Source organism: Leptinotarsa decemlineata, unplaced genomic scaffold, assembly GCF_025532065.1.
Source record: "Leptinotarsa decemlineata unplaced genomic scaffold, Ldec_3_MD MMD2_tig00004307_RagTag_RagTag, whole genome shotgun sequence".
In the NCBI taxonomy this organism is placed as follows: Eukaryota; Metazoa; Arthropoda; class Insecta; order Coleoptera; family Chrysomelidae; genus Leptinotarsa; species Leptinotarsa decemlineata.
In genome coordinates this window covers 6,632,804-6,645,710 of record NW_027412606.1, presented here as the reverse complement: position 1 = coordinate 6,645,710, position 12,907 = coordinate 6,632,804, and the positions used below count along the sequence as shown (strand labels likewise).

Here is a 12,907-nt window from a genome sequence, read left to right as displayed (position 1 = left end):
TGCACTGAAATTTTCAGAATACTTCATAGGTTCGGTGTGGTTATTTGTCAACTCTGTATTCATAGTCAGGAAAGAAATTCACTTTCAAATCAGAAACATCATCGTCCTCGCTGGGTCTATTGTAATGCATTTTTGCTTCATAGCTATATCAATGCCCTTGATCTACGTAGAAATTATTTACAGAATTATTTTCAAAAACTATTGTGAGGTGGTTAAACGATGTCTTTCAGCATCGCTGGTGTTGAATCATGACGATAAGATGTTTATTAAAACGAATCTTCTACAGAATCTACAGAACCTCCAAAAATTTTATTCTGCTCTCAGCAAAAATCATGAGTATCATGTTATATCTGTGGGAAACTCGATATACCTTATGGAACAAATACACAGCGAAGTCCTGATTTTTGTTTTCACTTGCTTATATTACTCCCACTGTTGGACCAAAGGAATAATGAATATCGACTATTTTCCGTTTTTTGATGCAATCGTTATGGTTTTGGTAAACATCATATACTTCAACACAGTGGAAGCAGTTCTTCATTCGGTAGGTTCAGTAACTGTTTAATAATCACGTATCTTCTTTTCATATATTGAACAAATTTATTACATTACACACGAAGAGATTGAAATGTATTTTATATTACACAATAATATATTATAATAATATAATACACAGAAGTCAAATTGAACTGAAGTGGACCGATAAGTATCCATTGATTTGGTTCAAAAGTTGAATTATCAGTAGAAATGTGGCAAACTAAACTAAGAAACCTCCCATTTCATAGTTCAAGGCAAATTTTGCAGCAGAAGCATTATGCCAAATCTATGAAATCCACCTCAGCAATTGTTATAGATCAACAAACAGACGCCGAAAAGCTGAAATCAACAAACACCCCTAACCTCATCTCCGATTCGATAAAAAAGGTGCCCGTACCTTGCCAAAAACCCAAAGGCGACTCTTGTGAATGCCGAAGAACAACAAACCATATCTTTTGAGGATATTCCTGGTCCAATAAGCTTGCGTTTTATATTCAAAGTCTGGTCGATGGTGCCCCTAATGGAAACAGAAATTAACATCAGACTGGCTCAATATTTCCTCAGTGGAGGCAAATTTTTCCGTGGCATCTTCTCATGGGGAGGTAACATGTCATTTTTCAAGAAATTTTTCAACGAATATGGCCCTGTTGTCAGAATTCATGGAGCCTTCGGTAATGACGTTGTTCTTTTAAGCAGACCGGATGGTATGTGCCATTTTTTGAAGAGAAGGTCAGTACCCTATCCGATCATGTTTAGATTCCGTAGAGAAATACGGATTGGAGTGCAGTAAATACCGCCAAGCAGGACCTTTCCTGTCGCATGGACCTGATTGGGAAAAAGTCCGCAAATCTTCAGAACAGCCCATGCAATCTACTCTAACCGATCAGTACGACAAGTTGCAGAACATCTGCGATGAACTTGTGACAGAATAATGACTATTCGAAACAAACAAGAGGAAATGCCGAACAACTTTGATGTCGAAATATATAAATGGTCTCTGGAGTGCCTCTCAGCTGTCACACTGAACAAAAAATTAGGATTTCTGGATCCTTGTTGAGTCAGTCCGACATCAGACCCTGGAAAACTACTTGAAGGGCTTTTTGGGGCAACGGATGCTATCCGGAAATGCGAACACGCGTTGAAGTGTTGAAAATAACTGTTTGGTGTTGGGATAACACTTCGGTATTATTCACTACTACACCAAAGGTTCCAAACAGTTCATGACGAGAATACATCACAGTTCACATCTATACATCTATATAGTTACTTGTATACATGTTTCATACTTTGGAAAATGTGGTTAACAATACGGTCTCATGGTATTCAAAAGGGTGAAGATTGTTGGCCCAATAAGCTGCTAACACTAACTTTGCCGTTATCTGACATGCATATCATAAAAAGTATTTTTCTGTTTTACCATTTATTTCCCAAAAATCACAAGATTTGATTTAAAGAGGAATATGAACCCTCAGTAATGATATAAACGATTCATTTAAGTCTGTCATATTTCCTAATTGTATTCGGTAATATATTATTTGATTTCATTGCGACAAAATGAATATACTAAATTTCGTTAGTTTAATTTGATTTGATTTGATTTGATTATATATATATATATATATATATATATATATATATATATATATATATATATATATATATATATATATATATATATATATATATATATATATATATATATATATATATATATATATATATAAATCAAAAGGAGGAAATTCGTGGACATGACACTCAAAAAATATGGAGGCCATATTGTTGTTGTCCACCTTTGCAATTGGCTGCACCGCGCTGATGAGGCCAATAGCCAGAAACACGTGTCCGCGGTTTGCCTCCATATTTTTTGAGTGTCATGTCCACGAATTTCCTCCTTTTGATTTATATCATACACACTCAATAATATCTATATCGTGGACACAACACTACAAAAAAAGGGTTCTAACTGGAACCACAAATGTGTGGTTGGCTTCTGTTGTTGACTCCGTGCGTATGTGTTGTTTCTTGCTTTCGACAAACAAGTGTTGCCCATTTTTACACTTGGCTGCACCGCGCTGACGAGGCCAATAGCCAGAAACACGTGTCTGCGGTTTGCCCCCATTTTTGGAGTGTTATGTCCACTATCTGTTACATTTTTTATTTGTATCATAAAATATACTAAAATCTACCCTATATATATATATCGTATATATATATTAATATATATATAGGGTAGCATACCACATTCGCCTCGGTATTTCAACGAGAAATGAAAAGAGTTAAGGAAAAAGATCTTAGCACAGTTATATGTGTTATATGCTCCATGAGGAGCATATTCCAAAATAATTTAAAAAAATACAGGGTGACTCCTATACATACCAAAGCTGTATTTTTCTCATGGAACACCCTATATTTTTTATATTTTCAGATACTATAGACAAAATAAAGGTGAGTTACTATTATATTTCCCATACTTGGAACTGATCATTTCTGACAAATTTCGAGAGATTTAAAAATACAGACAATAATTTAAAAAATATTTTCATCCTATAATGTATAACGAGCTGCTCGTGATTAGATGTACTGCTTAGCTCAAAGGTTAAAGGTAATTACCACATGAAATTTTCAATGCAATATTATTCCGAGTGGCGAAAACAATTGCCTCAAAATTTGGACACATATTTAATTTAATCACGTCTTGAAGTTGAATGGAACACGCCGCATTTGACGCGAAAGTAGATTTCCTTCAAAACTATATTACGGTGCCCTATACCTATCTCTTCTGGTTTTTACACAAAATTAATTTTTTTTATATTTTACTCATAAGTAATTCCTTCATGTGCATCAGGCTCTGCAGAGAGATTCTATGACTAGTTGGAATTATTTTCATTTGGTCGTTCATTTGGTTCACACTGTTCTGAAGATTCAATTTCAATGTCTTGGTTATCGCCGCCTGTTTATCCATAATGAACATTTTCATATCTCATATACATATCTCCATGCTATACACAACACTCTCTAAAGAACTTATTGTTTCGTTAATAATATCATACTGCCTCCTATATTTAAAACGATTATGGCACCAAGTGTGCATACTTGATAAGTAATAGATAACTTAGTTAGCGGAAGAGCGCTAGAGATAGCACGAGAGACAGGTAATAATGAATGTATGCGCTATTTCATAGTCGCACTGTATTATATGAGAATAAAACATAATTTCAGGAAGTTCTTTATCAATGAGAGCAAAAAATACATATTGACATGAGTATACTTTGCATTAATGACTGAGACGGGGTAATCCATTGAGAAAATTCAATTTTTTATAACATGCCATCGAAATCTCTATATAAATAATTCCAGTATTGATGTTTGGAATTATTGGTTTCAGAATGATGATCTGCTATCCTATTTGTACACATATCCAATAAGTAAATTATCAGAAATGGAAGCCTGTCAGGTCTGTTTACCATTCCATTACAAATAAATTTTCGTTTTCACAGTGATTTTTGTAGGTTGAAATGCTGATTGCAACGTTAACATTGGAAAAACCAGAATTGAAAGCATCTAATATTTTTGTTATAGGAACAGATCTCCTTTCTTCGGTAAGTATAACACGAACTATTTTCAATCTTAATACTTTTAAGGGCTCTCGTATCCATTACTTAATTCACGATCGGATCATTGAGAAAAATATCACTTAAAAATATAAATGGAGACTTATTTTGGAAATATGTCAAAATAGAGAAGGTTGTGAATGAAGTTGATGTGACTTGTGTACCACGAAAAAGAAATATTTCGTAAAATATTACAATTTAAATTCAAAAACTTTCACCCTGAATAATAAAAGCAAAAAGCACTAGGACATCCCAACATCGATAGAATAGCTATTTTTCTAATTTTGTCGTATGAAGGGAAATTTCTTAATATGTTGCAGATGAAAAACTACCTCACTTTTTGTAACCAATAACGAAAAACTGTACTTTTTATGTTTAATTTCGGAAAGTTTATTTGTTGGACTTTTATGTTGAACATTTTCTATTAATGAAAAAATCTTGTATAAACCAAGTTAAAAACAATATTTCTAATAGCAGTAGCTTTGAAATAATTGTTTACTGGGTTCCATAATTTATTATATTGGACCAATTCTTCACAACAAAATTGATTTTTGTCTAGATTTTAGAGTAACATGATTTATATTTTCTCCTAATAGAGCAAAATTATGTTTCATTTATTTTTTTTTTCGAATATCCTTGAAATTAGGAGGAAATATATCCAATATGATTTTATTGATTGAAATTACTGTTTAGTATTTTGAAAATCCTTCCATATATCACATCAAAAATTCACTCTCTTAGGCCAATAATGTGCAACTGAAATTAAGAATGTCATACTATTATAGAGATTTATATATATATTTATATATACATGAAACTTATTGAGTGTCTTGATATAGAAACATATTTGTATAATTTCCTGGACCCGGATGCCACGCAGATAGCTTAAGCTGCCTCCGTGGTGAATTTGATAGTTTTCTTGTAAACACAAGATGTATCAACTGAAACCACAAATGTGCGGTTGGCTCCTGCTGATGGCTCCGTGCATTTGTATTTCTATCTTTTGGTAACCAAGTGTTGCCCATCCTTGCACTTGGCTGCACTATACTGATGATGAACCAAAAGCCCGAAACACGTGTCTATGGTTTGCCACTTTCTTGAGTGCTATGTCCGATATCAACTTCTGTTTCTATATCAAGACACTCAATAACTTTCATATTTGTATGAAAAGTAAGATTTTTAAAAAAAGCTCGGACACGTCAAATTCTGATCAAAAGTGGACACCTTTCAGACTAATTAGAATTTTTGTAGTACGCACCCCCGGGAGGGCTGCATCCGACGACCCTTATTTAGATAGGGAAAGTAGGTCGAGTGGCACCTTGTTTTAAAGGTCTTTCGAATACCTTTACATCTCTGTCGAAAGAAAATTTTTGTAACGATTAGTTTTCGAGATAATTAGAAGATTTCAAGGTATTTTTATTGAGTTCATCTCTTTTTAAAATAAATCAAATTGTTTTTAAGGTACAATTTATGTGCAGAACTTCCATAAAAAAAATAAATTTTTACTTTTTATGACAACCTGCTAATACGTGTCCATTTGATTTCGTAAAAAAGTAAGAATTATTTGTTTATTACGAGGAGATTTTTTTCGGGGGATGGGGTTGGTTACCACCCTTACATTTTAGGTGAATTGAATGGCACCTCCTTATGAAGGTTGCTTTTTGACGCGGATATTTTATGCTTCTGATAAAAAAGTGAATCATACTAAAAACTTACCTACACAACGAATACAACCTGCTGATTTCCTTGAATGTTGATGACACAGAAAAGTTTCAAAAACTGTTTTAGGGTTAATAAATCCCAATGATTGTTTTTAAAGCACACACAAAAACAGTAACACCTAATAAGGGTAACTCACATAGGAAATTTTGAATAAATGTACAAAATGTGCGCCATTTTGCTCCATGCAACAATAAAGATTTTGTTCGAATTTTGCTCTTACATTATTCAACATCTCAGGAGTTATAGCTCGGCATTCATCAATAATTCTACGACGTAATTCATCCAAATTCGCTGGCTATGTAGCATAAACTTTAGACTTTGAATATCCCCATAAAAAGTAGTCCAGTGGTGTTAAATCTGGTGATCGTGCTGGCCATTCAATTGGACCTCTTCTGCCAATCCATTGTCCTTCAAAATGATTATTCAGAAAATTTCGAACCTGCTGGGCATAATGGGGTGGTGCACCGTCTTGTTGAAAATGGATAAATTCATCTTGACATCTTAGATTCTGTTCAATCATTTCAACTATACGAGGATGTATTGCCTCTTCGAAAAGAATCACCGGTTAAATTTTCATCAATGAAAAATGGACTGGATATGATTGCCTAATATTCCGGCCCAGACATTCAACTTTTGGGGATGTTGGGTATTTATTTCTGCGTATTGTCTTGGGTTTTCCTCTGACCAATAATGGCAATTGTGACGGTTCAGGCAACCATTTAAATAAAATGAGCTTTCGTCCGAAAAACAGATGTCATAAAGCAGCTCGGGATTTTGCATTAATCTCTCACTCATGCCCTCACAAAACTCCTGTCTTCGTTCAAAATCATCCTCATTGAGTACATGAATAAGTTTAATTTTTTAAGGATGGAATTTGTGGTTATTTAGGATTCTCCATGCGCTCATATGGCTTATTCCGGCCATTGCTGATAAACCTCTGGTACTTAACCTGGGATTGGCGATGACTTGACCAATCACTCCAATCGCATTATCGTCACTCGCCACCCTTCTCTGAACATTTCTTTTCTTATTTAAAACCGAACCTGTCTCCCTGAATTTTGTGACCAAATTCAGAACGTGATTTCAGCTTAGGTATTTACCAGAGTTTTGCTCGTTAAATAAAATTGATGTTTCATTAGCATTTTGGTCGTTGCAGGAAAATGAACCAATAACTAAAACCCTTTCAGCAGTAGTGTAAGGCATTTTTAAACAAATAACAATACACTTCCCGTTTAAACAAAACAATCGAACGATGTACTAATGAAAACTGGAAGAAGAGGAGTGGGTATTGATTTCAAAAAAGGGATTTTATTTAACAAAAAACTGATAAGAAGAACTGCTCGAATTTTTTTTTATTTAGGCATACAAGTTACCGAGTGGTCTGTCTAATGTATTATCAACAAAGCAATTTTAACTTCAAATTATCTCGAAAACTAATCGTTACAAAAATTTTCTGTTAACAGAGTTGTAAAGGTATTCGAAAGACCTTTAAAACAAGGTGCCACTCGATCTAGTTTCCGTATCTAAATGAGGGTCGTCGGACGCATCCCTCCGAGGGGGTGCGTAATACAAAAAATCTGATTAGTCTGAAAGGTGTTCCCCTTTAATTAGAAATCGACGTGTCCGAGCTTTTTTTAAAAATCTCACTTTTTATATTCAAAAACGGCTCTGTTAAGTTTTCGTTGTTACACACTGTATTATAATTTATGAAGAAAATGGTTTTTCATACTCTTCAAACTAATATCATTTCAAATGGTGCCCTTTTTTTAAAATATTCTTGATAAGATATTTATCCTCATCAGTTGAATATTTTCTATTTATTTTGACTGTCACCGTTTGCCTACAGAAATGTTGGGAAAAATTATAACAGAATGAAATACATGTGTTATAATGAAACCATTTTTGACTGGAAACTATTTCAATAATCCTCATCAATAAAAGTAATGTCCCATGTTTATAATAATATTCAAATATTTTCATTTCAGATTGCTGGAAACGTCGTTACGTATATTTTAGTCGCTTTGCAGTTCCATGCCTCATTTTCTAAAAACTGAAGAAGGGGCTAAAACATTTCTATACCAGTGCTCACTTGAAGGTGTTGAAAAAGAAAGAAAAATAGTTCGCAGTAATCGTTAGTGGAGTTAGAATGCTACAATAAATATGTTTTTTTCAAAAATGATACATTTCATAAAGGTCATCATCAGCGTTTGAGTTCGAATAATTTCATCAATAATTTACGAACACCATTTCTTTGGAAATGGTGTTCGTACATTGTGTGTACATTGTGAATTTTAGGAGAAGATAACCAAAAAGGCAAAAAGTCAATGTGATGGGATAGATATGAATTAATAATTCTTGAAGTGTGTCTCTTCGAAACGTTCAAACTGACTTGTTGGGTAAAAATCACCCAAAATCACTATTCATGATGATATTCTTGAATTGTTTCCATGAGAGCATGCACTATGTGAAGATTCATTGATGAACAATTAACTTGTGAATATTATATTACATCTTGTATCGATACTATTGGAACTTTGTTACTGTTACCTTCCACAATCTGAAAAAATATAAAAATTATAAAGAAGAACTTCATACAAGTGTAGAAGGGCAAACTTTTTAGTTTACCCCGATAAGTTACTGCGTAACTTATCATATACTTTCAAAACAAAAAATACACTGAGATCTATACTCACACATACAAAACCCAACAACACTGAAGAAAAAACAAAAAATTGTATTTATAAAATACCTTGTTCTTGTGGTAAAAGTTACATTGGTGAAACCTCAAGACCATTGAAAGTGCGTGAGAATGAACATCGAGATTATATAAAAAATAGACAATTGACAGGATCAAAATTATCAGAACACATTTTAAAATCAGACGGTGAACATCGTGTGGAATGGAATAGGACAAGAAAGATTACCAATGAGCCTCATTCTAAGAGACGTAAGCTAAAAGAATCAGCGTATATTCTCATGTCTGGAGAGAATTGTATCTCGAATAGCTCCTTAGAAATAGACCGTACTTGGCTACCCATCTTGAAGAAAACTTTGGATAGTGGCGAAATGGCAACAAACTGATATCGGAGAGTACCTTGTATTACATCGAATGTTTCAGTTGTCAATCAACAACATTGACATAATTTCATATTTCAAAACTTCTTTGACATCCGTCGAAGAAGTAAAGAAATGAGCTATCAAAAAAGGAATAACTGCGAGTATATTCGAATTTTTTATCCATTTCTGAAGACGGAGGCAGATTTTGGCCTCCGAAACGTAAAAGATAAGTATTATTTTTTAATAATCTTTTTGATAGGCAAAATTGTTAAATACGACAAGTTACTGATAAATAGAAGATTTTTCTTTGTGAAAAATACTTTGATTTTTACGCAGTAACTTATCGGGGTAAACTAAAAAGTTTGCCCTTCCACACTTGTATAAAGTTCTGCATTATAATTTTTATATTTTTTCAGATTGTGGAAGGTAACAATTACCCAAAAAAGGTCGATAAAAAACTGATTTTTTCCTCCACAAAAAATGACTTTCGTTGAATATTGGTACTATTGCTCAAAAAACTAACACAGTCACCAATTATATCAATAGTGCTGTATATTTTTTTCTTTTTGACACTCACATAGAAATTACATAAATGTTTTCTTCAGAAAGTAATTCACATTTACTTATGATGCACTGTTTGGAACCTTTGGTGTAGTAATGAATATTACTGGAGTTTTTTCCCAACACCAAATCGTTATTTTCAACACCTCGACACGTGTTTCGATCACCAAGTTATCATCTTCAAAGAGGAAGATTAAAACCAATGTTTAATTCATTTTCAACACCTCGACACGTGTTTCGATCACCAAGTGATCATCTTCACAGAGGAAGATTAAAATTAGTGTTGGTTTGGTGTTGGGAAAAAACTCCAGTAATATTTAATTTACATTTAGTTGTCACAAAATCTGACAAAGACCATGTCACCGTTATATTGAATATAAAATTGTAATCATTCTTGTATTCCAAATAGTAATGAAATTATATTTTCGAAAAACATTAAATGGTTTATATATCAAAAATTGTTAATGAAATAGACGAAAGTCTTCTGGATCTATATCTAGCAACCAATCCACAAATTTACACAGTCACCGTAAGATCTCCATTGGGATCTTCTAACCACAAACTCATTTCAGTGTTGAGTGAATTACCGATAAATGTTGGGAAACAATCTTAAGCCGCGCAAAATTTGGCATTACAGATTAGCTGAATGGGTGGATCTTTAATACCATTTCCAAAATTTCCCCTGGCTAGATCTTTGTTTCAGCCCTAAAGATCCATCAACTTGTGCTTCTGAAGTCACAGAAGTTATTCTATCATCCATGGATGCATATATTCCTTTTCAACGAAATGACCTTCTAATAAAAAACGAACAAAAATTGCAAACAAGCTTTTGCCTTCAATAATCTCGCTCACCGGCAGAGGCGCAAAAATCCCAATGTCGAAAACCGAACTAGGTTTGTTGATGATCGCAACTTCACAATCAAAGAGTTAGGTATAAACTGCTTGCCAATCCCAACGGGTCTAGATCCTTCTGGTCGGTAGCTAAAGCTGTTAATCAGAACTTCACATAATCCACAATTCCACCAAAACAGCTATAGAAAAAGCAAATGTACCAGCTGAATCACTGGCGTTCCACTCTACAGTCTATTTTCCGGGAAAGGCATCTCCACTATTTCCACAATAGAGTCCACAATGACGAAAATTATTTTTCGACAGCACAGCGTCTAGTCAGGCGAATTTTAAACCAGCTCAATATCAACAAGGCGTCTGGCCCTGACATAAAAAGTGCGCAAATGAACTCGCACCAGTATTTTGCAGACTTTTCAACCTGTTTTAGAAGAAAGGGGTTTTTCCTTCTTGTTGGAAGATTGCTCGTATTCAGCCTATTGCCAAATAGGGTAAGAAAAATCTTTCAAATAACTCGACCAGTCGCTTTGCTATCAGTGATATAAAAAATCATGGAGAAAGTCGTAAGCCACCATATCCTCAAATATATAAAATGCTTCAATATCTTGAGCGATCATCAATATGGCTTTCGGAAACAAAGGCGGATCAACAGGCGATCTTCTATCGCATATCACCCATATTTGGAATAACGTAATCGAGAAACATGGAGAATCAAGAGCTGTGGCACTTGATATTTCTAACCCCCAACAAACTCATCCACGCACTAAGCAAAATTGTCTGTCTTGACATTATTTTATCCGGTTCGGACACATTCATCTTTTAGGAGAAAACCGATGCCAGAGTTTTTGTGGCATTGCATTAGACGTGGTTATTTTCACCCCAATTCAAAATTACTTCTAGATCCTCATCGAGATATGTAACCTCCTGCTGCCGGTGAAGATGTTTATCTGCCGCCGATACCCTGGAATCCAAATGGAATGACGGAACAAGTGTGCTGTCGTTGGAAAAACTTTATATTGGATTTCTGCTTTTTTCCAATAAGTCGTTAATATACAATGGAAAGAGGGTTGAAGACAATAATCCTTGGGGAACACCAGCGTTGATGTTGAGAATATTCGACAGATATCCATCGACGGCCACTTGTACGGAACGTTGTTTCAGCATAGAGCCATACACAAAAATGATCCACCAGGAGCATTGAAGTTTGGCCAGCAATTCCTCATGCCACACACGGTCAAACGCTTCAGAAATATCAAGAGCAATAGCCCTTGACTCTCCATATTTCTCGATTGCGTTATTCCAAATATGGGTCGCCTGGAGGTCGCCTGTTGATCTTTGTTTCTGAAAGCCATATTAATGATCGCTCAAGATGTTGAAGAACAGCATGGATTCAGAAAATCTAAATCTACATCTACGGCAACCACAGATACATATACACATTTTCAATGAATTAGAAACAGTATGTACAAATATTTCCCAATGAGAATAGCGGTTGAAACACAATTCACCACTCTCATCTTGCACCTGTGGAAGTTGGAGTTCCTCAGGGAAGTGTTCTTGCTCTAGCTCTATTTTCAATCTACACAGCAGACATTGTAAAATACCTCTCACATTTTGAATTAACATTATTCGCTGATGATCTCTCCATATTAGTAGGTATCACAAAAATCTCACGATCTCAATCAACAAGCTTGCAATGATCTCATGGAAAAATGATTCTATGGTTCTCCATTAATAGTCTTCATATCAATGTTAGCAAGACACAGTTTATTATTTACCACACAAAACAGAGAACGGCTGAAAATAAAGAGATTTATTTAGGGGAAACGACTCTAGAGAAGTGCCACACCATTAAATTTCTAGGTGTAACTATGAGTGATACACTTGATTGGGAATCTAACATAAGTGAAACAATAAAAAAATTGAATAGTAAGCTTTACCAGATCAGATGTCTTCAGAGAGTAATCAATATGAATGTTCTTAGAAATTATTATTTTGCGGAAATACCATCCCGACTATCATATGGAATTTTGTTATGGGGCACGTCGTCTTCAGCACAAAAACTATTCCTAGTACAAAAAAATGCATACGTGCAATGGTCAATAAAAATCAGAGAGAATCATGCAAACCTCTTTTCAAAAAAATTTAATATACTCCCACTTTTCTGCATATATATATTGGAAGTTTCCTGTTATATACATAAAAACAGAAACAAAATTCCCTGTCTTAATGAAATCCATAATTACGCAACAAGATTCAGTCATCATCTTTACACACCCCAAAATCAGTTAAATATATGCCTGTATGGCCCTATTTCCAATGGAATTAGGCTTTACAACCACCTATTGTCAAAAATCGATCAGGATTCAGAAAAACGCTGAAAACATTCTTACTGGATAACTCGTATTATACTATGGAGGAGTTCTTATCTTCGTAGTGAACTCTCTTTGCTCCATTCTAAAGTACATGTATTGTTTGCCTAATCTATGTTCAAATTTCTTTTGACTTGTTTTATACCTTTTAGGTCTTTGAAACCAATAAAGATTATTATTATTATTATTTGAGCGTCTATT

General features: G+C 34.3%; 1 pseudogene; it reads left to right on the top strand.

The window, feature by feature from the left end:
• The first annotated feature begins 747 nt into the window (after nt 1-747).
• Nucleotides 748-1,687, top strand: LOC111510621 (probable cytochrome P450 301a1, mitochondrial; annotated as a pseudogene).
• The last annotated feature ends 11,220 nt before the right edge of the window (nt 1,688-12,907 follow it).